Here is a 27,863-nt window from a genome sequence, read left to right as displayed (position 1 = left end):
ATAAATAAAAATAACTCCATGTCTAAATAAATAGTAGTAAAGTTATAGCATATCATAGATAAATAAAATATCTTTTAAAGAAAGGAAAAAATCCATCACATACAAAGGAATTATGATTACATTAACAGTGGATTCCTGGAGAAGAAATGAAGTCAGAAGAAAATGAAATAACAAGTTTGTGGTACTGAGTGAAAATAACTACAAATAAATATAAAATAAACTGTTTTTCAGAAAGAAAGTTTACAGGCCTATTGAGACAAAGACTATAAGGGAGTTTATCATTTACAAGAATGTCTCTGAATAAAACTCTTTAAAAATGCATTTTAAGAAGGAAATTGAACCCAGAAGGACTCTGTAGAATGGAAGGAGCAATGGCGTGAAATGAAACTAGTAACAGGTGAATAATTTGAAACAATATTTGGCTGTATATTTTTGAAATGATTAATTTTTGAGTATAAAAATGAGGTGGAAGTAATATACTGGAGAACTGTTACCTGTAGGAGATGCATTGGAGTAAAGTTTCTCCAAGTATACTTTCCTGGCTAGGAGGAAAGTTAGAATTTCTAAGAATTTCTAAGTTAGAATTTCTAAGAACCTCAGAAAGTTAGAATTTCTGAGCTTGTGTTAAGAATGATGTGCATGTTACATTTTAAGATTGATCTTTAATAAAGTAGAAAGAGATTATAAAGCTTCCACCTGATGAGGAGAAAAAAGAATAAGGAAAACTTGATCAGTGTAATAGAAGGCAGGCAAGGAAAAAAACAGTGCAAAGTAGGTTGAATAAAATTAGATTTTTTTATGGTTCTCTATTTCCAAAAATTAAGTTCAAAATTCTTATCATGGAATGTATATATATGAGACTATTTAACATTACTTCCTCAAGATATTATCAAATGGAGAAGAACCAACTAATGTTATAATATATTTAAAATAATTTAGCTAAGACTAAACTATAAACTTGGAGGAATATTAAATAATGTTGTCACCAGACAATCTAAAAATTAAAATTCAAATGGATTAAGTGCTCAGATAACTAGATACTGTTTTGTGTGGTGGTCTGCTGGCCTCTTCTCTAACAGAGAATATCTGGCATGAATAAACAAGCACAAAAGTTTTTGGAATGCCCAGTTGTACTTGAACAGATGTGGTGGCTGAATGCAATAGCTCCTTCTGATGTGGTTCTGCTGCCATTTTCTACCCAAGTTTGCTAATGTGAAGAGTCATCATTTTATTTATTTAATGATATGAGAAGAAAGATGTGCTAGCATTATTTCCCACTGTTGCTCCAGTTGATTTGGATACCCACATAGGATTGGTTCCAGTCAAATGGTGATGTTTGTGTTTTGGTCCCTGTCATCTTGACATCACATACCCAGTCACCTATGTGCTCATTCTGCCCCTCCCATCAGCTGTCCAGAGCATGAATTAACTCTGCCCTCCCCCGCCAGTACTTTAAAGGGCAAAATTTCCCAGTGGCCCTTTTACAATAAATGTATCTTTCTTGTGTTCTGTTCCACATGGGCTCTCTCTTTTCAGCTTTCCAATGTAATAGCAATAGAATCATCAAAAGTGTGAGTGGAACTGGATTTCTTTGACCATCCTCTACTTAGGTGGCATATGGATTTTAATTGTAGCCTTATTGGGAATCTAAGACATGTTCAAGGTAGATCTCTAACCAGTTGTGAAACTTATGGGGAACCATTAACCTTGTTGAGCCTTAGTTTCCTCGTTTATAAAATGGGAAAATGGTACCTGAACTGCCCACCTCAAAGGATTATTGTGAGCAGTATATGAGATCAAATATGTCACAATAATTTAAAATTTGTAAACCTCTATAAGTTACTTTTAAAAATCTTATTCAAAGGATTGACTTTACTAGAGTCAATTTTAAATACGATGACTACTTAGACTCAATATTTTTAAGTGGGTAATCCTTTCAAAACACATAAGTAGACGGTTATCCACATTTTCTTTTAATGTTTTGAAAGTCATCTTGAAATAAATTAGATAGCTCTTACTGAAAGATCCAATTACAGTCATCCCTCAGTATTTGGCGGGGGAAGGACTAGTTACAGGACCTTCCACCCCCACACACGCCCCCATCTACTGCACCACCTCCCCGCTGATACCAAAACCTAAGATGCTCAAGTCCCTTATATAAGATCGTGCAGTGCAAGATGGATCTGCAGTTGGTTGAATCCCCAGATGTGGAACCTGGGGATACAGAGCGTGAACTGTACCTCCGAGTAATATATATCAATGTACTCCCTGATATCTAATCACCCAGGTTAAACCTAAAAAAAAAAGGTCATCTGGAGAAAGTGGGAAATTTAGCCACATCCATTTATTCTATTCAAGAAATAGTAGTCATCTTTTAAAACAATGTTCAGGGTATGAAATCAGCCATCAGAAATATTCTATGAACTGACTAAATGAGATGATAATTGAAAACTTAGAAGTCTTTTTATTCACTATGCTACAAGTCCAGCAAGAGAACCAACTGGAGAGGTAAATATAAAGAATTTGGGTCTAATGTAAGATATACTTCTCCTTTAAAAAAGGAATGATTCCCACTTGCTCTCAGTGATAGATTCCTGTAGTAAAAGTGATATTACTCAACCACAAAATGTTCTCAGTGCAACTCAAAATGTACCTAAAAAGTAGATTCAATAGATTTAGTAACTTGTAGGAAAAAGAAATATTAGAGACCAGGTTAGTCTCGGAATATGGCTACACACACACACACACATAGTTATTCCCTATTTAAAAAATATTCTTTAATAGGTATTGGAAAAGAAACATGTCAACATCACTAATTAGGACTAGTTAGCTTCCCCAGAAGAAGCGGAAGCAGTGTGACATTCGTTGGTATATCACGTAACAATACCTCTCTGTGTATGTCCTCTCTTAATATGAAATCAGTGTGCATTCTGCTGACCAGTCGACAACACCTGCTCTGCAAACCTATCCTTGGACACCATGAAAGTACAAAATTGATAGAGCTTCAAGGAGCCACAGAGGGCAGCTATATTTACTCTAAACTAAATGCAACTCTTGCTTTCTTACTGCTTCCGTATGGTCCTTTGACAGGTCTCAGGACAGGGAAAATCTTACATCCATGTGCCAAATTTAGGTTAAAAAAATCCAGTCATAGTACTTCTATAAGTTTTTACAATGCACTTATCTAGTCCACTGGTGCTTCTTTCCATAAAATAGTTCTGAAATAAATATTTCAAAATGTCAGAGGAAAGGCAAAATACCCTCTGAACAGATGAAAAGTCTCAACTTTGAAATGTATCTTCATTACATGGGAGACAAATCTTTCAAGGTATGCCTGGGTAATAAAACACTATATCAACATCGTAGGTAAGTACCAACATCCTGGTAACTTATTTGAGGAACACCAGGGGTTTAGTGGAATACCAGAGGTCTCAGGCGCTTAGAATTTTAAAAGCAGAAAATTAATTGCCATTGATCCTTCGATTGAGATTTATGAAAATCATGCAGAGTGAGAGTGAGGTCGGTTTTGTTGGATTAAGCTGAGCCTGTGACATTTTCACGCAAGACATTGCATGGGCACTCCTTTTGCATGTTTCACTTTCCCATTTTGAAACACAGCAAACATTTCTAAGTCAGATTTTTCCAGTTGCTTTCTAAAAAGGTTTATGATCACAGCTGCAGTAGTTATGGGTTGGTTTATAGTACACTGACCATAGATGGGCCCATATGTCCAACAGAGTTTGTTTGATACCATACCTTCCACAGACATGGGGCAGTTCTTGAGGTGTGTCTATAAACCTGCCATTAAATGGACCAGCTGTACTCATAAACTTACATTAGCAGCCTCAATCCCCCCGCCTTACTAAAGTCATTGGCAATAAATCTATGTTCAGCCTATATATGCACTTTTAAGTATTTTTTTACACTTCTGAAAAGAAAATATAAAATATATCCAAGTCTTCTGTAATCCTGACTGAAATAAGAGCTGATTTCTTTGGGGGTGTATGAACAATGTCTTTAAGGGCCTCATTTTCTATTTCTTTGCAAGATGTTCATCCTTTTCCTTGACAGCCTTTTTTTCCCCTCAGCTTAAAAAAATAAAAAATGATAAACTTTGTTCTTTTTTTTCCCCTGAAATTCTTTGATAAGAACTTTGAGGGCTCAGGCGTGGTATGACCTTTGATCACTATCTCATTCATTCAGTGTGGAAGCTTGCTCTGGAACCACGATGGAGCAAATGTGAACACAATGACCTACACCGACTCAGCTGGGAAAGCGTACTTCTCCAGTGTGGTCACCGAGACCACAGCGCCAGCACAGGACGGGACCTTTCTCACTCTCTATATTTGCCATCAAAGGCTAGTCCTATAAGGAAGGGCGCCGTTAGAGGAAGCTAATTTTCTATCAGAAATAGAGTTCTGCCTCATTTTGTTTCTTAATCAAATGTGTTTTAAGGCATTGTACTTTCACGATTTTTTTTTTATTACTTGTTTTAGCTCTTTTGTTGGGTATTTGTTATGGCTTCATATTAGAAAACGCTTTGCATTTGAAGTCAGGAATTTTAAGGAGAAACCCCAGGTCTACAACTTATTAAACAGTGTTTTGAGGCAGATTATTGCATCTCTCTGGGTTTCTGCTTCCACAAAATGTGGAAAACACCACGTGGGGGATAGTGCGAAATTAACATTTGCTGCATCTCAAATCTCAGCTTCTACTCCCATTCAGTCACAGCACCATTTCAATTTGTCTACCTGTTTCCAGAAACTGTCACTTTTTTCCCACTCCTATCTCCCACTCTAGCTGCCTAGAACTGTAAATTTTTTTTATCAGGACTATTGCAATAGCATCTCATCTAGAATCCCACTTCCCAGTTTCTCCCCTTCCAGACCACCTCTCTATGAGAGTCTCATGATCTAGTCATTCTCTTGCTTAAATCACCTCAATTCCAAATGTATGTACATATTTTAATTTTTCTCCTTAAATTACGAGACATTTCTGCCAATTTTAATGAGTCAAAGATAAATACTTTGTTAAAACCAAGTTTGGAAACAGTTTTAAATTTCTTTGAGCATACAAACTGACTTTCCCACTGAAGCAAATTTTAAAAGCCTTATAAAAGTTTTCTTTGCTTAAAAGTTCTCATCTTGAAATTGATGTGCTTTGAGAAATTAACAATAGCAGGTTTTCAACACATTTAGCAATAGAATCAAAAATAATTTTAAATAGCATGAATAATCTTTAGATAAATATATTAGACTTTGCATTACCAATGTAAGACTATGGGACAATCTGTGGTGACAAAACTGGGAATAGTGGTGGAGGAAATTGCTACTTTAGGGTAACGATTATTCAGAAATGACCTAGGTTCATTGTCTCTCTCCCCCTTCCTTAATTTTTCTAAGTTATAAGCAAACAGGAATTTATCCACCTCAGTTCTTTGTGGCAAGATGGTAGGCAGTCAGAAATTATTTTCCCTTCTTTCTCTGGCTCAGGACAAAATATTTCGCATGACCTCGCAAAAACCTTCAACGTTATTGGGTCACTCCTTTCTTGTAATAGTATTTTCCTTGGTTTTTAGATATACTACTACTTCTCCAACTTTCTGTCGTTTCTCTTACTCCTTAGGAAGCACGTGCAACATATTGTGCTATTTGTAGATTGTTTAAACTAGGCCATTAATCTAACATAGTGTTTGTAATTGTATATACATATGTAACAAAGTATAAAATCATACATGAAAATGCTAAACATCTAATTTAAGGTAGTGGTGACCTCTGGGTGTGAAGGAGCATGGAGAGATACAGGAATGGGATCCCATGTGAGAACTGAAGTACACGGTGAGGGGGGCCCTCTGTTGGCCCTGTGTTACTTCTTAAATTGGATATGTATTTATCTTATTCTTTATACTTTTTGTATGTTTGATATATTTCACAAATTTGGGGGTTTGAATTCAGTTCCTTTGTTCATTTCTCTCTTTACACTGGGGACATCTGACTGAGTAGAAATGACACATGGGACAATTTTCCATTTTAACCCAAAATCTTCTATTTCTTTTGGTGATTAACCCAATAATTAATATATAGTATAACTCAATGTATTTTGCTTGTAGAGTGAATTTTATGATGTTTAGCCATGACTCATATTCATGGTTAATCATATCTTTGTCTTCAATAAACTGCGAAAGAACTAATTCGTATTTTGATATTATAAGACACTGTAACAAAATCAGTCATGAAATGGTGTGCATGTTTTCAAGTTCAGGGTAAATTTCAAGTCACATTTAGAGAAGAAATGAATTATGGAGAAAAATATGGCAAGGAATAAAAGAAAAGAGAAAGGAAGAGATTTTCTTACATGCCTTAAAGTATACATACTGAAGAGAAAAAAAAAAAGAAGCCCATTTTCTTCTACTTAACCATTAACTGTTGTTTCTGCTCAGGGCTGAGTCACTGGTCCTTTCCTGTTATTCTGTATCTCTTACTCGGTAATCTCACTTATGCTCACCACTTCAGTCACCTAAACTCAGATGACCCACCAATTTATCTCTCCAGCTGAGGCCTTTCTTTTGGTTACACGTGTATATATCCAACAACTGATTTCACATGTCTACCAACCAGTCTCAAATGTACTGCAAATTCAATATATTGATAACCAAAATCATGAGCTTCCCCTCCAAACCTTAACTGTTTCCTGTCACAGTGAATGGAACTAACATCTATTAAGTTATGTAAGCCAAAAACCTGAATTCATCGTTGAAACCTACTTTTCCTTCAACGATCTCCCTGCCACATCCAGTCCATCACAAAAAGATGCTAATTTATCTCCTATATAAGCTCTGAAATCTATTCCTTTTTCTGTATCTTTTATTAACAACTCTGTAGACTAGCCTACCACCATCTCTTGGCTGGCCTACAAAATGCCTTCTATCTGGTTTAACTACATTCACTTCGGCCTCCTCCCATCCAACTCCACATTCTGTCCAGATGCTCTCTCCCATTGCCCTGCCATCCTTACTACTCCCCAGTTAAAACTCTTCATTGGTTTGCCATTGCTTTCAGAATAAAGATGAAATAATCAATATGGTTTACAACAACCTGGCTAGTCCTGTGCCTACCTACCTTCTCAGCTCCATCTTACACTATTATCCCCTTTGCTCTCTTAGCTTAAGCCTAGTTGGCTATCATTTCTTCTTCTTCTTCTTTTTTTTTTTTTTTTTTTTGTGGTACGCGGGCCTCTCACTGCTGTGGCCTCTCCCGTTGAGGAGCACAGGCTCCGGATGCGCAGGCTCAGCGGCCATGGCTCACGGGCCCAGCTGTTCCGCGGCATGTGGGATCCTCCCGGACCGGGGCACGAACCCGTGTCCCCTGCATCGGCAGGCGGACTCTCAACCACTGCGCCACCAGCGAAGCCCCCATTTGTTCTTCTTAATCATCATTTTCCCCCTCTTGCTCCAAGTCTTTTGGATCTTAAATATTCTTTATTTTCCAATCTGCAAAGTCTAAACCTACTTACCTTTCAGCTTTGAGGATCCTGACCTTCTGAGTAGATCAAGTCTGTCTATTTTAAGTTCTCTACTACAATGTATATCTTCTTTCTGATACGATTAGAATTTCAATTTTACGTTTATTTGGTGGTATTTTTATTGCTATCTTTTGAGTAGATTTTGAACTTCATAAGGACATTGTCCTGTTTTACTCAGTGCGTGGTCAGTAGTATTAGTTTCACGAATGAGTTGTTGAATAAACATGTCTACAACGGAGATCCCCCTTTTCAAAGTGGCCATGATGAAAGTGTTCTCTCTGCGAAAATCAGTGTAATGGGGAAGGGAAACGTAGATCATGGAGTTAACAGATGTGTGTATGAAACTCTCTACTCTACCACTTAGAAGAGTATCAACGGAGCCTCCCTGTTCATCAGTTTTCTCCGCTCGAAAACGGTGCGAATCATGTCTTAAGGGTTGTTATGAGGTAAAGGACCCGGCGTAGGTACTTATTGGGTAAACAGTTCAACAAATATATTTATTCAAACAATACTTCTTAAGCACCTAATATGCGACAGGCATCATCATCATCATTTTTGCTCCTCAGTATGGATACTTATTTGTTTAAATCAGTATCAGCTGCTCCACTTCTTTGACATCAAGTGTTGCCTTATAGTTAATCTTGTATGCGTGTGTCTGTATTGTTTCCTCAAGAAGATTGGGGGGCAGGTATAATGCACTAAACTTGTTTTTCTCTTAAATGACTTTCACTTCTTATTAAATATTGCACATGATAATTGGCAATACATATACATTGGTTGATTTATTTAATAACTTCTAATACCAAGTGTACAGCTGACCACCTGGAAGAAATGTTTAAAAAACAACAAAAAACGATTCATAATCGTTGCTCTTAGAGAATTTTAAAATCAAATTATATGGAGTAAATAAACACCAGCTCACATGAGAAGTATTTTAGAGTATAAGTATTACAGTGTATGTCAAGAACTTTGTCATCATAATAAGGTTTCAATATATGAAATGTAAACTTAGAACAAATTAGTAGTTGCCCATAAACACCTTTAAAAAATTTATAGCTCTAGCTCTTTTCCCTGTCCAAACCAACTTTTAGGAGACACTCTGAAAATTAGAAACATTTCCTCAAATATCCTTTACAGATTTTGTGGGAAGGATTATGGTAATGAATATGGAAAATATTCTATTTTATTTTGAAAGAAATCCTCAAAGGAATTTATCCTATGCCAGGGTCAAGCAGTGAGTTTATACTCTACAGTCATGGCTATAGTTCAAATGCAGAAAGTTAGGGTGACAACAAAACTAGAGGCATTTAAAAACAAACTAAGGCCTTAATTTCAAATTTTATTTATTTAATTAAAAATATCTGTAGATGTTGCTTATGCCTTCTGGAATGAAGTAAAATGGAGACTTGATCTTTGGCTCAAGGAAATGGTTTTACCTAAGGAATCGACATCCTGGGCTATGAATTCATAAAATAAAACTTGTATTTTTCCGTACAAACAATATTTACTCTTAAAATATACATTACAAAATTATAGAAGTAGTGCTAGTTCATGAAAGAAAATTTTTAAAAACACTAAAAACATAGAGAAGAAAAAACTCAACTCTATGGGTTTATAATAAAGACAAAAGGGGGGGTTGTCTAAACGCAACTCCAAGGGTAAATCAGACAGGCTGGAGTCCTTGAGATTCACCTGAGCTTATTTGCAAGAAACCTGAGAGAAAATCCCAGTAAAGTGAGTTTGACCTCCAAGAAAGACTTAACCATTGAAAGGGAGTTGCTATTCCAGATTCTCAGTGCCGCATGGGGTCTGATGCCAGGACCTGTTTCTCAGGCCAGTTCTTTATTGAAAGCATACCTTAGTCCAACAGAGAGTTGGGGATCCGTGAAAAGCTGTTCCAATAAAAGCCTAGTGAGCCCCTGGGGAATAAAAGGGATGGTGCGAGTATTCCTCCAACAGGAGGTATCACAAGAGGGAAACAAGCCGTATCTCCCCTCTCCTCCAAGAAGCTCTGAGGAAGCATCTGGTATCTGGGATTTCTCAATGTCTCAGCTGGGGTGAGAGAAAATGGTGACCAGCAAATGCCAAGTGAGCGACAACTCTCCCAAGCCTGACCTAGGGCAACAGCACCAGGGGTGTTGAGTTCTAGAACAAACTTGCAAATGCAAGAAAAATATCCCCTGGCATATAAATTTGATTGGCAAGAAATGGTGTCTTCTTTTAAATTGCATATCTTTGATTCCTAGGGAACTGACTTATACATTTGTTGGTCACATAGTTTTTGTGACTTGCCTTCTCATGGCTTCTTTTTCTGCTGCAATGTTCATCCATTTTATTTAAAATGAAGTCTATTAATCTGAAGATAATAATTTTTCTGTGATATGCTGTTTTTTTATAGTTTGTCCTTTGACTTTATTTACACCCAAATCTACTTATGTTTACTTGTATGTGTTCAACCTTTGCCCTTCACTACAAAATCAGCTAGATATTCATCTAGAAGTTATTATATTTAACTCTATAAACCATATGAATACAATTTTCTAATATAATAGCTGTCTAACTCATTTTTGCATTTTTTAACCAATTAGCTTATTGCTATTACTTGCATAATCCATTACTTCCTCACTGACTTGAAATTCCATCTTTATCATATTCTTTTTTTTTTTTTGCGATACGCGGGCCTCTCCCGTTGCGGAGCACAGGCTCCGGACGCGCAGGCTCAGCGGCCATGGCTCACGGGCCCAGCCGCTCCGCGGCATGTGGGATCTTCCCGGACCAGGGCACGAACCCGTGTCCCCTGCATCGGCAGGCAGGCTCTCAACCACTGCGCCATCAGGGAAGCCCTATCATATTCATTTTATACATACACATCTATTTATTTATGTATTAATATTTATCATCTATCTAATCTTTTTGTGTTTCTAATGATCTGCTATAGATTCTAATGGCAGTACCACACTGTTCTAAGTAATATGGTTTATAATTTATTTTAGTATCTGATAATGTAAGTGGGCCTCATTATTCTTCTTTTAAGAAGTATCTTGCTTCCTTTCTGCCATTTATTTTTCCAGATGAATTTTAGAATTATTGGTCAAATTTCTAAGTAAGAACTTGTGGACATTGGGGTAGAATTTCATTAAATGTATACATTAATATGTGGGAGAAGTGACATTACAATGTTGAAAATTCCCATCCTCAAACAATATCTCTCTCTCCCTTTATTGTTTCATATTTTCCTTTTCAGTAAAGCTTTGTAGATTGTGCAGATTATTTTCCACATTTTTCTTACTAAGTTTATTCCAAATTAGTATACAGTTTTGTATATTTTGTATCTCTTGAGCAGGATCTCTTTAATCCATTATATCTTCCCAAATGATCTTTTCTGGTACATAGAAAAATAAATAATCTCCCTATATTTATTTTAACATAAAATTCCTGAAGAATATCTCCTTATTCAGTGTCTACTCCTAATGCTTTATAGTTGGTGACATTTCAAGGTTTAGGTAAAGAGAAAAACCCACAAACTTTAACATCAAAGATACCTGTAATTTCTTCTTAGCTCAACAATTTCTTCACTATGTAAAATTGGTCAAGTGATATTTCCTCTGAAGCTCAGTATCCTCGCCTACAAAGGGGCACTGATTTTCCCCTGGATAAAGTCCGTGTGAGCCAAAGTGAAAGCATTTTTGTAAAGCACGGAGCTCAAGTATACCTACCATATGGTAGGAGTGGAAGGAATATGTCCCTCCTCCTCATGCTGTTCCTTGTAGAAAATATGACTTGGGAATTTCATCCTATAGATATATGAACTAGAAAAAAATAATTGTCTATAAACACGTACATACGTATATAGCCCTTAAATGTATTTGTATTATTTATTTAGCTAACTTTTCTCCTGGTCCAATTACTATTGGTGGCAAAATGCACATGTAAGTATGTATGTGAATATGTATTTTATAATCAGTAGTATTACTTTTTTTTTTTTTTTTTTTTGGCGGTACGCGGGCCTCTCACTGTTGTGGCCACTCCCGTTGCGGCCCACAGGCTTCGGACGCGCAGGCTCAGCGGCCATGGCTCACGGGCCCAGCCGCTCCGCCGCATGTGGGATCTTCCCGGACCAGGGCACGAACCCGTGTCCCCTGCATCGGCAGGCGGACCTTCAACCACTGCGCCACCAGGGAAGCCCAGTAGTATTACTTTTTGATGAAATACCAATGACTATAATTTCGAAGTTAATGAATTAAGCCACAGAATTGATCTATAGAACCATGGCAAGATTAATGAGTGCTCTGCCAATGATGGCAACCAGCAGTCACGGACTTCATTCATTAATTACCCAAATGTTCACTGACGGAGCATCAGCTACCAGGCACAGTGCTGGGCACTGAGGATGTGAAGGTGACAGTCTCTGCCCAGTGAAACGTGCGGCATTCCCAGCTACATCTTAAACAATCAGCAGCTTGACCGTCGTTAAAGCAGTGGCTTCCTTCTCTGGATCATCAGATCATGTATTTGATCACCCATTTCTTTATCCTGAGCAGCTACTCTTACCTGTCTGGCTTTCCCCCGCTTTATGAGCTTAATAAATGGTTCTCAGCCTGAGCAGCCTGAAGAAAACTCTCCGGCATTTCATTATTATTTCTGGATTTACTGCCTAAATCTTGATTTCATTTTATGTTGATGCCTAAGGAGCTGACCTAGGATAAATGGAAGCTACCAACTGCCAACTGTGCTGTCAGCTGCGTGGTCAGGTCAAAGGTGCTGGCTGAGCTTGCAAATTCTGAGGGTTTGCCAGCAGTGAAGGTATTTGCCTTGGAGGGAAATGGTGCCCCGCACATACCTCATCCCACATTGCTGCTGAATGCGCCAATTTCAGGCGATGCCCAATTTGGAGAAAAGAAGCGCAAAGAAAGATGTTTCTGTGACCTTCCCCAAAATACAGAAAACCACCTGCACCTCCACAGCCACCCTAATCTTTGCCTCTGGCGCACCCTCATGTAGAGAAGAAGCAAGTTTCTGTTTCCTCGGGAGTGCTGGGAAGTGGTATGACAGCTGGTTTCCATGAGCAGAGCACATATTCCAGTGCTGCAGAGAAAAAATAAAAAACCCACAACGCTCTTTTATCTATTAAACTAAAGAGGGTTTTATTACACTCTGTGCAGTCAATACATTGATCTAAATTTTCCTCACATTGAATTCTTGTCAACGAAAGGTTGTTCTTGAATTTTAAAAAATTTACCTTCCATCAAACATAATTTAAATGCAGAATTTCTGGTTTTGAAAAAGAAGAGTGGTTAACATCTAGAGAAAAAAAAACGTATTGGTAAAATCATTTGACAAATGAAGTCAAGCTGAAATTTAGCTGTAGGAATCATTGTCGTCCTATCAATGTGAAAATAGAAATTGCACTAAAAGAATGTTCTTTTTCTCTTGAAAGAGGCACCCTCTGACTCAGATTGTGGCATATAGTGAAAAGCTCAGTAACTATAAATGTTACTGATGAGTCTCACCCCTGGTTTAACCTGGGTTTTTCTAAATGCTTATGTAGCGTACAAATTATCTGCTGAAGCGCAGCCAAGGGTGCCAAGTGAACAGTGCAGGAGATGTCAGGAGGGGTGAAATTTGGAAATGAAATGGCAGCCTTTAAATAGCCTAACTGCGTACATCGTGATATGACTTCAGTGGGTCTCCAGTCATTCCTAATTGGCTACAAGAGAAAAACCCTCAGAAGGGTTTAATCCAGAAGCAAGTACCTTTTTATTCACTGTGCTGCCACTAATATAATTACTATACTATTAGTCAAGATTTATTCTTTCTTCCTTTCTTTTTTTCACTTTCTGTCTTCCCTTTAGAAAACTGTCAAAAAAATTCAGGCATTGGATGATTTGCCATTTGAAACAGTTTGATCATAAGTTAGGCATAATTTAGAAACTTTTAATGGCACAGAGAACATAATTATGTATTTGTAGGGGTTTTAAGGGTTGAAGATATCATAACCCAATTTTAGTAGTATTTTTGCTAATAAAATTTTGAGGCATTGGGTGAATTAAGATTCATTCATATAAAAGAATGTGCATGTAACTATGGAAAAGGAATTAACATTTATTAGCTTCCTAATATGTGTCAAGCATTAAGCTAAGCATGTCACATATGTTTTTTTCATTTATTCTTTTTAATAGCCTGAAGAAATATGCACTATTGTCCCCAAACTACAGGGCAGGAAATTGGAAACTCACAAAGATCAAGTATTCAAATTTAGAGAGGAACTGCTTTTAAGTGGCAGAACCTGGATTAAAACTCAGTTTTCCTGGATTAAAGTCTAGGTCAGCTGACCCCAAGAGTTCTTTATCTTTCTATTATATCCCACAGAATCTCCCATTTAATGAGAAATTGGAAGAGCAACAAGTACAATTTAAATATACTTTCAGTAACAAAAAAACCCTAAAAACTAAAAAGACTAATCAAAATTAGGATATATTGACATCAGTTTATAAAAATATTTGTTTCATGCAATAATAAAAACTTTTCTCTTTTAATAGTAAGTGATTTGATTCGGAAGTTTGTCTTCATTATTATTAAAACAGATTAAATACTTCTAGACAAAATTAAATGTATTAATAAGCTCATAACATAAATACAAATGCATGCAGGTTTGCCAGCACATTTAACGTAGAATGTACCTTCTCCTGATTTATTTTTGGGTTTTAGGGGCACCGACCTCCCTGCGCAGTTGAAAATCCATGTATAAATGTATGGCCAGCCCTCTGTATCCAAGATTCCATATCCACATATTGAACCAGCTCCAATCGTGTAGTACTATAGTATGTATTTATTGAAAAAAATCCACGTATAAATGGATCCTCATAGTTAAAATCCGTGTTGCTCAAGGGTCAACTGTACTACGTTTCACTTTAACTGCTGCATCATGTAAGGTATCATTTAAGTTAAATTTTAATTTTTACTTGTTTAGTGTGGCTACTTGGAAATTTAAAATTACATATATGGCCGACATTATTTTTCTATTGGACGGTGCTGTCCTAGAGGAAGTAGGGCAAGGATTCTCATGTCAGATTGCACAGGATCAAAGCCTGCTCTTTCACCTACTACCTGCTTGACCACAGGCAATTTACTCAGTTCTCCATGCCTTGGTTTCCTCATCTATAAAATAGGTATGATGATACAAGTATCTACTTCATAAGGCTGTGAGGATTAAATGCATTAGGATTTGTAATGTGCTTAAAATAGTGCTTGGCTTTATGTAGGCACTTGTCAATTAAAAATAAAAGCAAATTATTCCTCTCTAGAAGAGATGGCTCAACCTTCTTCCAATGAATGCTCGATGAGATTAATGTAATGCTCTAAACTGAACATCTATAATGAAGAACTAGAATATCTAGACTTTTTTTAGATGCTCACAACAGAACTGAACCAAAACATACATTATTTTAAAAGAATCTTTTATGTATACAGTTGACCCTTGAACAAAGAAGGGGTTAGGGGTGCCAACCTTCTGCAAAATTGAAAATCTGCCTTTAACTTCATAGTGGGCCCTACGCGTCTGTGGTTCTGCGTCCGTGGAATCAACCAAAAGCTGGCTGTGCAGTACTGAGGTATTTACTGTTGAAAGAAATGCATTTAAGTGGACTTGTGCAGTTCAAACCCACATTGTTCAACGGTCAACAGTACTTTATTTCTTGGACTAAGCTTTTGCATATATTTTGGTGACTATTTTTCAGGTAGTTTAATTACGCGTCTAAGTGACACAACTGATTATTACAATGACATAGAGACATACTAATATTTAAATCTCTTAAATTGTTGTGGCCGATCGTCATCCCCAGCAAGTGATATCTAAGGAGAATTTTCTGTGCTCTCACAGTCCCAACAGTCCTGGGAGAGAGAGAAGTACACCACAGGAATGATAACAGTATTTCTGGGTCGTTGTTTGCTTTTGGCAAAGAGTTAAAAAATATATTTCCAGGTGGTACTAAATTTTTGTAAGACTGTCATCTGGACAGAGGAAGGGGTAGACCAATCTCTTCACCTACAAAATTGCATACCCCTTTAATAGCCTTAATTCACGAGTCAGCCAGTCACTGACTAGCTGCCGTGTGCATGGCCCTACAAAATAAGACACAATCTTCATGCTCAAAAAATCTGTATCTTCTGTAGAGTCAAAATTAAGGCAAAAGTGAGGAATTTGTGATTGTAGATTTTGTACAAAACCGAAGGTCCATTTTGAGTGGTCTGCCATTTAAAGTATATTCACATTTTTGAGTTTCTTTTTGTGGGCAATAGTTCAAAAATGTAATCTCTAATTTGAGAGGGTAATTCTCTCCATGTTTTATCGAGCGCTCTTTATTTAGAGTGGCTACAGGTAAATAATTAGGGTCAATATCCTATAAAATACTATCATGTCTCTCTAGGAGGTCAAAATACATACATACCTGCCTACATACACAGATACCCTTGAAAGTGAAAATAAACCCCCCAAACCAAGCTTAGGAAACCCGAAAAGTAATATGTTCAGCCTAATGAGGAATATATTGTGCTCGTCCTGCTATTTTCAGAATGTAGACCTCCCCTCACATCCCCCTCGTCTGTGAAACACATCTGTGATTTCTCTACTAACCGTTTTCCAGCCTCTTTCATAAAATAACGGTTGTGTTCTGGTGTTTTTCATTTTGAATACTTCGAACATGTCTCCCATCTCATCACCGCCACATTGTTAAATCTAAAGTAGAAAGAGAGAGTGATCGCTCTGGTGTCTCCAGTCAGCAGCAGAAAATGTGTTGTTTTCAATTACTGGGTATAAAAGCTCAGCCGAAGGGAAAGCAACTTCTCAGGATGATGTGTCTAGAGAAAGAGCTACCACAAGGTTGCCTGGAAGTGACAACTCCAGAGTCGAGCCCTGGTAAGGGATTTCCAAAAGCGACACTAGCTAAGACTGAAGACTCTTCCCTTGCTTTTGCCAAGTCATGTCAAGGAAAATTATCTGTCTTCTAGGCTGAATGATGCAGACAGACGCGGCCTGGATCTCTACAGAGTGATGTTTGACAAAGGAAGTTCATTTGCCCAGCCTTTCGCTCTAAAGGATGTCTACTCCCCACAATAGTAAAAGTTAACACAATACAGAAGTCGTGCTAATATAAAGGATTTGCGATGAACACTCTGCATCAATTCTGATTTTCCATATTTTTTTTTTGAGTAGAACCAGGTTTGCTAATAAATTGCTGGCTGTTAAATTCACTAAGCCTATTTTCATCACAACAGGACCCCTGCAGATACCTGAAGGCTGCTTTTCTCTCACTGTACATTTTATATTGTTTCAGATGAAATGTACCCTCTGCCAACATTTCTGGGGCTTTATCATTAATGACTTAAAATACAGTTACAAGGTTCGGGTGGTAAGTTGGCAGAGCCGCAAGCAGTGGCATTCTGGGCCAATCCTTCTCCCTTCAAGGCCTGGAGATGATTTCAAATAGAAGGAAGGAGAAAGAGAAGAAAGAGAGAAATAACCAGAAGCCAGGGGAGCTACCACAAACTTCGACCAATGAGAGCCTTGCCAAAAAAATACAGATTTTCAAAATAATGCTTCATCAGAAGGCAGGTTGGAAAAGACAAACGAAGAGTAATTGGTTAGAAAAAAAAAATGAGGGGGAAAAAATAGTAGGGCTCTCCCAATCAAATTGTGTGCAACCCTGCCACAATTAAGGAAAATGGGAAGTTTAGATCCTGAATTACGCTCAAGAATATCTTGTTCTTCACAAGAATCACAGATTTTCAGTCTTCTCTCCTCCTCACCAACTCCCTCCAAGAGAAAATAAGAATGTTTGTAAAATAAAATAATATAGAAAGATTTTGAATATTTGGAGGAGATTTCATGAAAATCATGTGCTAACAGCTCTAACTTCTCAAGAGCGGTGAGCTTTGCCCCTGAGAAAACATTATTTTCATCACACCGCTGCTCCAGCTGAAACGCTGGTTTTGACAAGCTGTGTTCCTGGTAAAATGTTATTGTTGGCGCATGTGGATGGTGGGGAGACAGCTCTGGGAGGCTCCCTCCTGAGTGGAGATGTGCAAGTTGACTACAGCACCTGTGGGAGAGTCAGATACCTCTGACCCAGATTCGCTCTGTTTTCTAGCACCCTGTCCCTTTGTTCTGTAATGAGAGCCAAATGTTCCCTTTCTCCAGTCCCTCCGGCCCTGTAACATGACGCCAGATCGGGCCTCGAATGGGCCTCCTCGCCCTTCCCCACCCCTGGGTCCTGTGGCTGCCACTGGCCTAAATTGAAAAGGGGTTTTAAAAAAGCCCGCCTTTCTCCTGAGCACTACCCCTCTCTAGTTCCCTGGCTTCTGAGATAGCTGTGCCTTGCTGACTTTTTTTCACAGTGAACCAGGGTGTTTGCAGGTCAGTTATGGAAGCAAAACTTTTTTCTTTCTTTCTTTCTTTCTTTCTTTCTTTCTTTCTTTCTTTCTTTCTTTCTTTCTTTCTTTCTTTCTTTCTTTCCTTCTTTCTTTCTTTCTTTCTTTCCTTCTTTCTTTCCTTCTTTCTTTCTACGGATGGGAGAGGCATCGTATTTTTCAGGCAGGAGAGACTCTTTTCTTAAGTGAAAAGTCCAGTGAATTTCATTATGCTATATAGGACTCACAGCAGGAAATGCCAGTGCCTAACCGAGATCATTGATGCTGCCTCATAAGCCCGTGGTTTTCTGGTTGTTTTTCCCTCTATCTCAGTAAAGACACAGGGAAGAGAAGACCTCACAATGTGCCAGAGAAGCTTGTGCTGTGCTCCAAAGCGCATGTGAAAGTGTCAGCACGCGGCCTGGTTTGATTCAGTTTAGCCTTTACTTAAGCCCATCTCCCCATCTTCCCCGAAGCCGGTGCCCACACAGAGATCAATCAAGCACACTTCTGCTCAGAGGACAAACAGGAGTCTGCTCTGAAAGCAAAGCAAGTCTTAGGAAGCTTGCAGCAAAAAACTTAGGGAGTCATAAATCTATGTGCAGAGGACCTATGTTAAAGGTTCCTAACACCGCACCATCCCCACCCTCCTGTCCCAACAACCTTGCCTTCGATCTGGTTAGTTACATTGGCCTGCAAAGTTCGAGAAGACCTTTACTTCCGCCATTTTTAAACAAGACCACAAGAAACTTGGTCTCAGATTTGTCAAACCAGAACCCACTTTCCTAACCATCCTCATCTCCCATTTCTATTGAGCCCCACAGAAATTTTATTATTGTTGTTGTAATGTCATGTGGTTTTGAAAGATTACCTCTCTGCCCGGGGAAAGAGTTAGACTAGAGTTAAGGAAGCCAATTTCGTTTCAGTATTCCAGGTGAAGAGGAATATTCAAATTCAAGAGCTATTTGGAAGGGAGATTTTGAATATAGCCATGGTTTATTAAACGCTAGGCATTGTGCTAAGCACTTTACATGCATTATCTCATTCAATGCAAATCACAAGCATATGATATAAACACTATCATAGCCCCCGCTTTGCAGATGAGGAAATTGAGGTGCAGAGAAAGATGAAGAACTTCCCTATACTAAGGCATGACTGAGCTAGGATTTGCATTAAAGTTTCTCTAATTCTGAAACTCTGATTCTTAACAGAAATGCAAAACAGGATTTGGTGATCGATCAGATGCTGGGAAGAGAGACAAGCCTTGGACAGAGTAATGATGCTATATTGAGCCTAGGAATATGAATGAAGATTTACAATAATACACAGACCTGAAAGAGACTTTAGCAATCTAGATCAACTCTACCATTTTACAGATGAGGAAACTGACGGTCAGAGTTGACCTAATCCATGCATTGCTGCATAGTGTAATACTGGCAAAGCTCAAGGTAGAAATCAACTCCTCTGACTCCTACACCTGTGTTTTTTTCCACTTTCCAATTTATTTGGGATCTTGAGCATTTATTGTCTGCTAATTTCTTTGCAAAAGTTTTAACTAAAAACAGAACATTTTATCCACAAACGAGTCTCTATAGCACAGGAATTTCTCTGCCAGCTATTGGTAAGTACTAGTGATCATGACACCTCTGATTCTGTGTCATTTTCAAGTGCCAGCTATCAGGCCAGAAGGAGGGAAATATTAAATATCTAATACAGACATCAAGGCCTCTGAAACAAAAGAACCAGCTGGCTGGCCACTTGGAACGTTTTGTTCAGAGTCTCCAGGAAATTAGGTGAAACAAAAGAGAATTTAAAAATCTGATGTTTTGTTTTCCAATGTAAGCTTAGGGTATTTTCCTTTGTGTACATTAAAATGCTTTTTGTGCCTTTCAAATTTGTTGTGGTGAGTGGGTAAGTGTGTTACCTCCTGGGCCTGCATTTCCCTGACTCCTGTGGGACAAATTAGCCAACTATGCCTTTCCCTGACTACAGCACCAAATTTCTAATTAAAGACGATTAAGCATTTGTGTACATTTGTTGTAGGCAAACATTAATTTACCTAGCCTGCATTTGGGTGCTCTGTCTGGGCAAGGTGCTTTACTTGTGTACATTTATTTAATCTTCACAGCTATTATCATATCCATTTTTCAGGTAAGGAAACTGAAGATAAGAATTTTTTTTGGTTCAAGTTCACACAGCTCCCTCGAAGCCCCCAAACTTTCCACCACAACTTGCCTCCTTCCATTTGCAAGTGTTCAAAGGCTCCTCATTGCCCACAGTGCAAAGTTCAAACTGCTGAGGGAGACACATGACCCTCTCATGGCCTGGCCTCTTTTGTACCTCGTCCCTCCTCTCTCGCCACTTCTAGAAACAGACACTTTACTTGCAGCCATAGCAGTTTCCTTCACCTTCCAAGAAGTTTCAGGCCTTCTACTCACTGATCACATTTTTCCTCTTCCTGGAGGTCTCTCTCCTCAGCAAACATACCTTACAGATAATTAAGGAAAAGAAAAAACACAATGTGTGTTTAATCTAGATCCGTCTCTTTTACTTCTAGAAAACACTGGTTTTTCTCCACTATCTTATTATATTTTTCTTGGTTTCAGACTCACTAGAAAACTATGAGATTGCAAATGGAAGACTTTTCTTTCTTTTTTTTTAAAATTTTATTGAAGTATAATTGATTTACAATGTTGTGTCTAATTGCTGCTGTACAGCAAAGTGACTCAGTTGAACACATACATATTCTTTTCCATTATGGTTTGTCACAGGATATTGAATACAGTTCCCTGAAAATGGAAGACTTTTCAATGCACACTTTTTTAAAAAAGGACAGTAGCCTTTGGAACAGAATGAGCACTTTGGTCTGCTGCTGCTTCAGCCCTGCTTCTCCAGTTGTGCCCGTCTATGACAGCGTCATTCAGGCATCGTGCCAGGTGTGATGCACAGAGAAAACCATTGCTGGTTGACAAGTTCCACTCACAGGTATGGTGGGAGCTGATTCTTCAGTCTGCCTGGTCCTGCCGAAGCCAACAGAAGGGGCCCAAGGTACATATACCTGACCTGGGAGGGAAGTTTAAGTTCACCCTAGGATGGAAAAAAATATAAGATCGTACGTAATATCTTGGTGTCACCCAGAATGTGGAAGAAGGCTATGCAGGCTGAAGAAAAATGTATCTTGCCCCAAGAGGTAGCGCATATGTGAGGGGATAAAAGGAAATACATATCAAAAACAGATCTCAAGAGACAGTGCTCCAAGAAAATTGCAGTGAAAGGAAACAAATAATATACAGCCTCAAACACAACAATGGAACCATGTACAGGGAGTCATAAGTCTAAATGACACTTCACCATTCTTCTTTCTCCCCAAGATGGAGATGCTTCCCATCCTTCCTGTCATCCTTAATTTAACCCTATCAAGAGTAACAAATTTCTACCTATTGTCAAGAAAGCACAGCAGCTTATAGGAGGTGGAGTTATGAACAGTGTCCTTTTCACAGGCATGATTTTGGCCCTTGAGACATAGGTATCGACCTACTTTAAGGAAGGCAACTGTGAAAAATCCAAAACATTGTTCAGCTTTTCAAGAATGCGGTTACCACCGTGGGACTAAATCTTATTGTGTTGTATTACTGAAAAGTCTCGTGAAGATATTTTTGGAAAATTCAATTACATATCAATTGATGTCCATGAACTAGCTATAAAAGGAGCCCTGCTGAAAATGATTTTGGAGAAGGAGGTACTTTTTGGTACACGGACTGTAACACTTACTTCAATTATTCCTACGTTCTGTTTTTACTCAACTTTTATTTGTTCACAGCAGAGACCTTCCGTTCCAAATAGACTGAAGAACTAAAATGCTCACACAACTTCCAGAGTTCCAAACTGTCTTCTCCTCTTGAGAGATCTCTCCTATTTCTTCTAGGTAGCACAGAAAGCAAAGTGGAATTTGAAATAAATATTCTCTTAAACATATCAAGTATAGAAATGTACAAAGAGAATGTTTAAACCCAAAGGGCAAGTGGAGAAAGCAGGAGCTGGAAGGCAAAGGCAGGGGAAATTTGAGAAACTCAAGTTTCATGGGGATGTTAGAAAAAAGAAGTCTGTGTAGACAGATACTAGTGCCAAGGCACGACATAAAATAAATACTAAAAAGTTCAGTACAGACCTTCAACTACCAAACATGTGGAATTTCCTTTAAAGTCTACTGGAATTTTCACCAAAAGCAGATCGATAGGCATAAATGGAAGTTTATTAGAGATGGCACATCCCGAATGATTCACATTTATTCACAGATTCAACATAGTATTCAGCCTATAAAATGCCAAGCCAAAGGAAAAACTAATAATAGAGACCTTCTTCATAAAAAGTTCACATTCCAATCGGAAAAACGAACATTTAAACATACAATAGGGAATTGCAGAGGAGGTAGTGTACACAATAACCAGAATATGTACAAAGCACGGTGAGGCCCAGAGGAGGGAGTAGCTAATTATGTAGAAAGTGGTCAGCAAAAGCTTCCCAGAGAACGTGATTTGTAAATTGACCTTGATGGATGGGTAGGAGGACCAACATTTCAAAATGACCAAAAAGACATCATGTACCACAGTGAAACCTGTTCATGGGGAGTATTTTGGGGTATGAAAACTGGAAGAGTCATTCAGTTCCATTGAATAAGCGTGTGTCCAGAGCTTACCTCTGCCCTTAACACTGTGTTGAGTTTCTGTGGATATTAAGAAAAGGAAAAAAAAAAAAAAAAAGGCAGGACCCTGCCTGCAATGATTTGTACTCTTAACTGGGGAAAAAAAGGCTTACATACATGAAATAAAGACAGATTAATATAAAACACTTCAATCAAGTGCCAAAGTTTGTGTTTAGACATTAAGTTTTGTTAAGAGGTCAACTTTTGAAATTTTGTTGTTTGTAATATTACTAGGCAAGACAGTGGAGGGTCTATTTTTAAGAAATATAATGAGTGGGAAACTGGTAATTATAGCTCATCCAATTAACATTTGTTCCAGATAATTCATCTGAATCAATCATTGGGAATGAAACGCTTGATTGTTTAGAGAAAAATTGGCAATGAAGCAAATCTTACAGAGAGATTATTTGCCAAACAAAACTCAGTTTTCTTTCTTTTAACCTCGAATGGAAGAGATTGTGAAGTGTCTTTTGCTTTTTTCCCATGATCTAGCTGAACTTCGAGAAAGCTTTTGAGATCACATGGTCAGCTTCTTGTTAAACCTGACTGAGTATACTTAAGCAGTTATTGAGGTTGAGAATTGGATATCAGAGAGCAATTTAAGAATAGAATTTCATTGAACCACAACAACAAGGTATGGGGCTATTTCCCTGACCCCTGAGTAGGGGCCAGGCCTTGTCAAGCCATGAGACTCTCTGGGAATAGTGACCACAACAAAGGAGCAACTCAGCAGAGATGAGGGCTGTATAACTGGTCATCTGTAGTCCACTGATGACCAAGAGGGGAATGGAGGTAATGGAGAGGTAAAAAAGAGACTGCAGGACAACCAACAAATTGCTGCGTAGTTGCATAAAGGAACAAACATTCCACCTGGAGTTTTATAAATATAAGAATCATCTTAATATCTAGCAGAACTTTCTTTTAACGGACTAGCACTGACAAATAGCCATACATGTCTTTAATTAATCTTCTAAAATGGACAAACTAATTATTACTTTCTAAAAACAAGTTTATTTAGTATGTAAATATGTCAAGACATCAGCTGTTTAGCTATAGGGAGTGGAAGATAATAATAGAGTCTTTGGTGGTATTTGGGTGCGAACCACTAGTTAGTGTCATCAGTGACACAGTGATGCTACAATGTCAAACATAGCTGGTTAAGAAAACTTCCTTATTTTTTTTAAATAAAAAAAAAAAAAAAAGAAAGGCCAAAGTGTAGACTTTATCCCCAAGGAGACCTGAACACATAAGCCCAGTACATGCATTCAGAATTCTCTGTATATTTCACTATCTAATTCTGCTGTTCTCAGATTGATCCAGGCCGTGGTTCTCTCTCTCATTTTTTCTCTCTCTCTCTCTTTCAAGCTGGAGAGCTTGGATCTCTCTGTGCTCTTCTTTAGAGGTAGTGTCATTCCAAGAATAATTTCTTCATTTTATCTCCCTAGAGATCAGATCTTTTGGTTGTGGTTAACTGCATCACTCTGTCTATAAAGAGACCTTGGTAGATACCCTTCCTTAGGATCAACCTTATTCAGCTTCAGGAAGTGATCACTCAGTCTCTCCTCCATGACTCCATCTTCCTCCCACTTTCCCAGATTATGACTTTTCTCTCTTTTCCACTTCCGAACCATGAATATCTTCTCACAGGAGAAGGTATCGATATTTATACCCTAAGATATAAATAACTAAGGAGGTTACCACCCATTCCCACCCTACTTCCCATGATGGAGTTAAGGACAGTATTTATTGTCCAAGAGAAAGAAGAGCCTTTAGCCATAGAAATGAAGCAGTAGTAGTAAAATTTCAATCACTGGTCAACAATAAGAAAAGAATTCGGCCAAAGCGAAGAGCTTTTTTTAGTACTGCTGAAATTATCCCATACTATGATTGTCTTTTCTCACTGAGAGCTGCTGACCTTGCCCTCACCTCCAAAAAGATGATATTTCTACCAAGTGACAAAAAACCACTTAATGGCAGACAGATGAGAGAAAAATAGTCTCTGGAGATTTCTATGAATTATTCATCTGCCCTAACACAAATATATATCTAGCTTTCTACCTGACAATTTATCAGAACAGCACTAATATACCATCCTTACACTCTATTCCTAAATAGAACATAGACTCAGAAGTCAGCTTAGTCATCATATATATATATAATATAAATATTATATATTATTTAATTATATAATTTTATTTAGTTATAATTATACAATTAAATTAATAAATATAATGGGTATGGTAAATATAATTATTATAAATATAACATATCATATTTATTGTATATTATATAATATATATGTATTTTTTAACATCTTTATTGGAGTATAATTGCTTTACAATGGTGTAGTTTCTGCTTTATAACAAAGTGAATCAGCTATACATATACATATATCCCCATATCTCTTCCCTCTTGCATCTCCCTCCCTCCCACCCTCCCTATCCGCCCCCTCTAGGTGGTCACAAAGCACCGAGCTGATCTCCCTGTGCTATGCGGCTGCTTCCCACTAGCTATCGGTTTTACATTTGGTAGTGTATGTATGTCCATGCCACCCTCTCACTTTGTCCCAGCTTACTTTTCCCCCTCCCCGTGTCCTCAGGTCCATTCTCGAGTAGGTCTGCATCTTTATTCCTGTCCTGCCCCTAGGTTCTTCATGACCAGGCTGGTAACTGTGTTCTCCGTCAGTGTGGGCATGGATAGATTTGAGATATTGATATATATATTACATTACATATTATACATATATATTAATATCTCAAATCTATCCATGCCCACACTGACGGAGGACACAGTTACCAGACCCATTTCTCCCAAACACACAAGGACCAAATCTGAGGTCCTAGAGATATAAACCGTCTTGATATTCCTTGGGTACTTTCAATGCAGCTTGTAGTTTAGACCACAAAGAAAATTAGCATAATACATGGCAGACTATATAGGCTTGAGTAGCTTTACAGTCAGCCTTGCAGACTCTTACGTACTTCAAAAGCATGAAGATTTTCACTCTCACTCTCTTCCCCCACTTTTCAAATTGGCATTTACCAAAATAAAAGAGGAAATGAAATGATATAAACCACTTTGATGAAATATTGTTGGTCTGGCTTACATCCCCAGTAATCTATATGTATATTCATTTTTATGGCATAAAATATTATGATTATACCTCACATTTTTAAGATGAAATGGATTTTAAGAATTGGAGAAACCAGAGGAAAAGAAGGAAGTATTGGGATTACGGATCAACCTTCAATTCAGAAGGTTTTTCAATGTATCTGTTCTCAGGGATTGCAAATCAGATACCCAGTCTCACACAGAGGCTGTCAGATGTCACTGGGTTGCAGAAAAGATGAAAATCCTCCTGGTTTCTGGCTTTCCGAGGTTTTGTGGGTTTGAACAAGACCCTTACTGCTATTTGGACTTGGGTTTTGTGGTTAATATATGATAAAGGGGTTATTACACAGTGATCCTTGAGCGGTTAGGTCAGCTGTGGCAATCAATCAAGAGACACTTCTCTTCTGGCAGCACGCACTTCCATAAAAAATTCTCTGGCAGACTCGAGTTAGTTAGTTATGACAGAGTAACCTTTATGTCAAGCAATATACTTGATAAATTTTTCATGTGCTTTTGACTGACAGAAGCTCTGGCATTCTGGTAAGTAGCAAAGCAAGCTTCAAAGAGCATAGAAACCTCTTTCTTCTTCCCAAACTGAAGGTGGTTAAATTGAACACATTATTTCCAAGAAAGTTAAAAGAAACACTTCAGGAGTAAGTTCACATTTTGGTGCCTATTCTTCCTTAGTTCCTTTTATTTATTCTATTACAGGTAATCTCCCTAAATCAGCTTTTTCATTATCATTCCTACTTCTGAATGATTCGGCTCCATTTAACAAAAACCTCCTGGACTCCTAATATATGCTTGATGTGGGGCTGGGGTAGTGGGAAGATAAAGATGAATAGGATACTTACATCTCATTCATATTCAATTATACGGTTGTTTTTTTAATTGAAGTATAGTAATTCACAATATCATGTTAGTTTCAGGTATATAGCACAGTGATTTATATATATATATACTTTTTCAGATTCTTTTCCCTTATAAGTTATTACAAAATATTGAGCATATTTCCCTGTGGTATACAGTAGCTCCTTGTTACTTATTTTATGGCCATTTAAAATTTTCAGAATCAATACGAATTTCAAAAGAATGGCCAAATGGGGGATACACTTTTATTTGATTCTAGGGTTTAGCTTTTTGTTTGTGTTTCCCACTAATAAACTACTGGCATATGCTGATTCTGCTTCTCTACCTTGTGGGATAAAAAGGCTACCTATGGAGGAGCTAGACTGTAGCTAAATGACCCTTGCATTAACCTTTTTCAGCCATTTCAAGTAAGGCAATTATTACTCTAATTTTAGCAAGGATAGGAGAATCTATTATGACCTGCAGTGGTTCATTATGCCATTTCTGTTCTTGGAAGAAAATGGAGAGAAAATGTATCTAATTTGAACAAAAATAAATTGTCATGGATTGAGTAAGAAAAAAATGTTAAAAAGGTAAGACTAAAAAACCACTGATGTTGGCTTCTGAATTAATTCTATGATTCTTTTGTGAGTAACAGAACATTTTTAAGAAGAGAACTCAAGTATGGTTAGAGTGCCCGCTGACTTCTATGTGATGCCTATGCCTCCTTCAGGATACAGTTTAGGTGATTAATTTCCAAGTTGATTTTCTCTAATATGCTAAAGGAGAAGTGACAAAGGCTCTATGTATGGAAATGACTATACACAGCAGCACTATCTAATAGAAGTATAATGCAAGTCACATATGTAACTTTAGATTTTCTAGGTGCCACTGTCCAACAGACATACAATGTGAGATACACATGTAATTTTTAATTTTCTAGTAGCCACATTACTAAAAGTAAAAAAGGAACAAGAGATTAGTTGAACACTATTTTATTTAACACAATGATAATATTTCAAAAATATTATCATTTCAAAATGCAATCAGCATTTTAAAAAATGAGATCTTTTGTGTTCTTTTTTCCTAACCAGCTCTTTGAAATTCAGTGTGTATTCTACACTTACAGCATATCCTAATTTGGACTGGTCACATTTCAAATGCTCACTAGTCACTTATGACTAGAGGCTATCTTATTGGGCAGTATAGGTCTACAGAATTCTTAACACAGTAAGGGATGCTACCATCAAACTACAGAATATTATTAGTGGACCAT

This window comes from Tursiops truncatus, chromosome 12 (assembly GCF_011762595.2).
Source record: "Tursiops truncatus isolate mTurTru1 chromosome 12, mTurTru1.mat.Y, whole genome shotgun sequence".
In the NCBI taxonomy this organism is placed as follows: Eukaryota; Metazoa; Chordata; class Mammalia; order Artiodactyla; family Delphinidae; genus Tursiops; species Tursiops truncatus.
Note: the sequence above shows the minus strand (reverse complement) of the source record.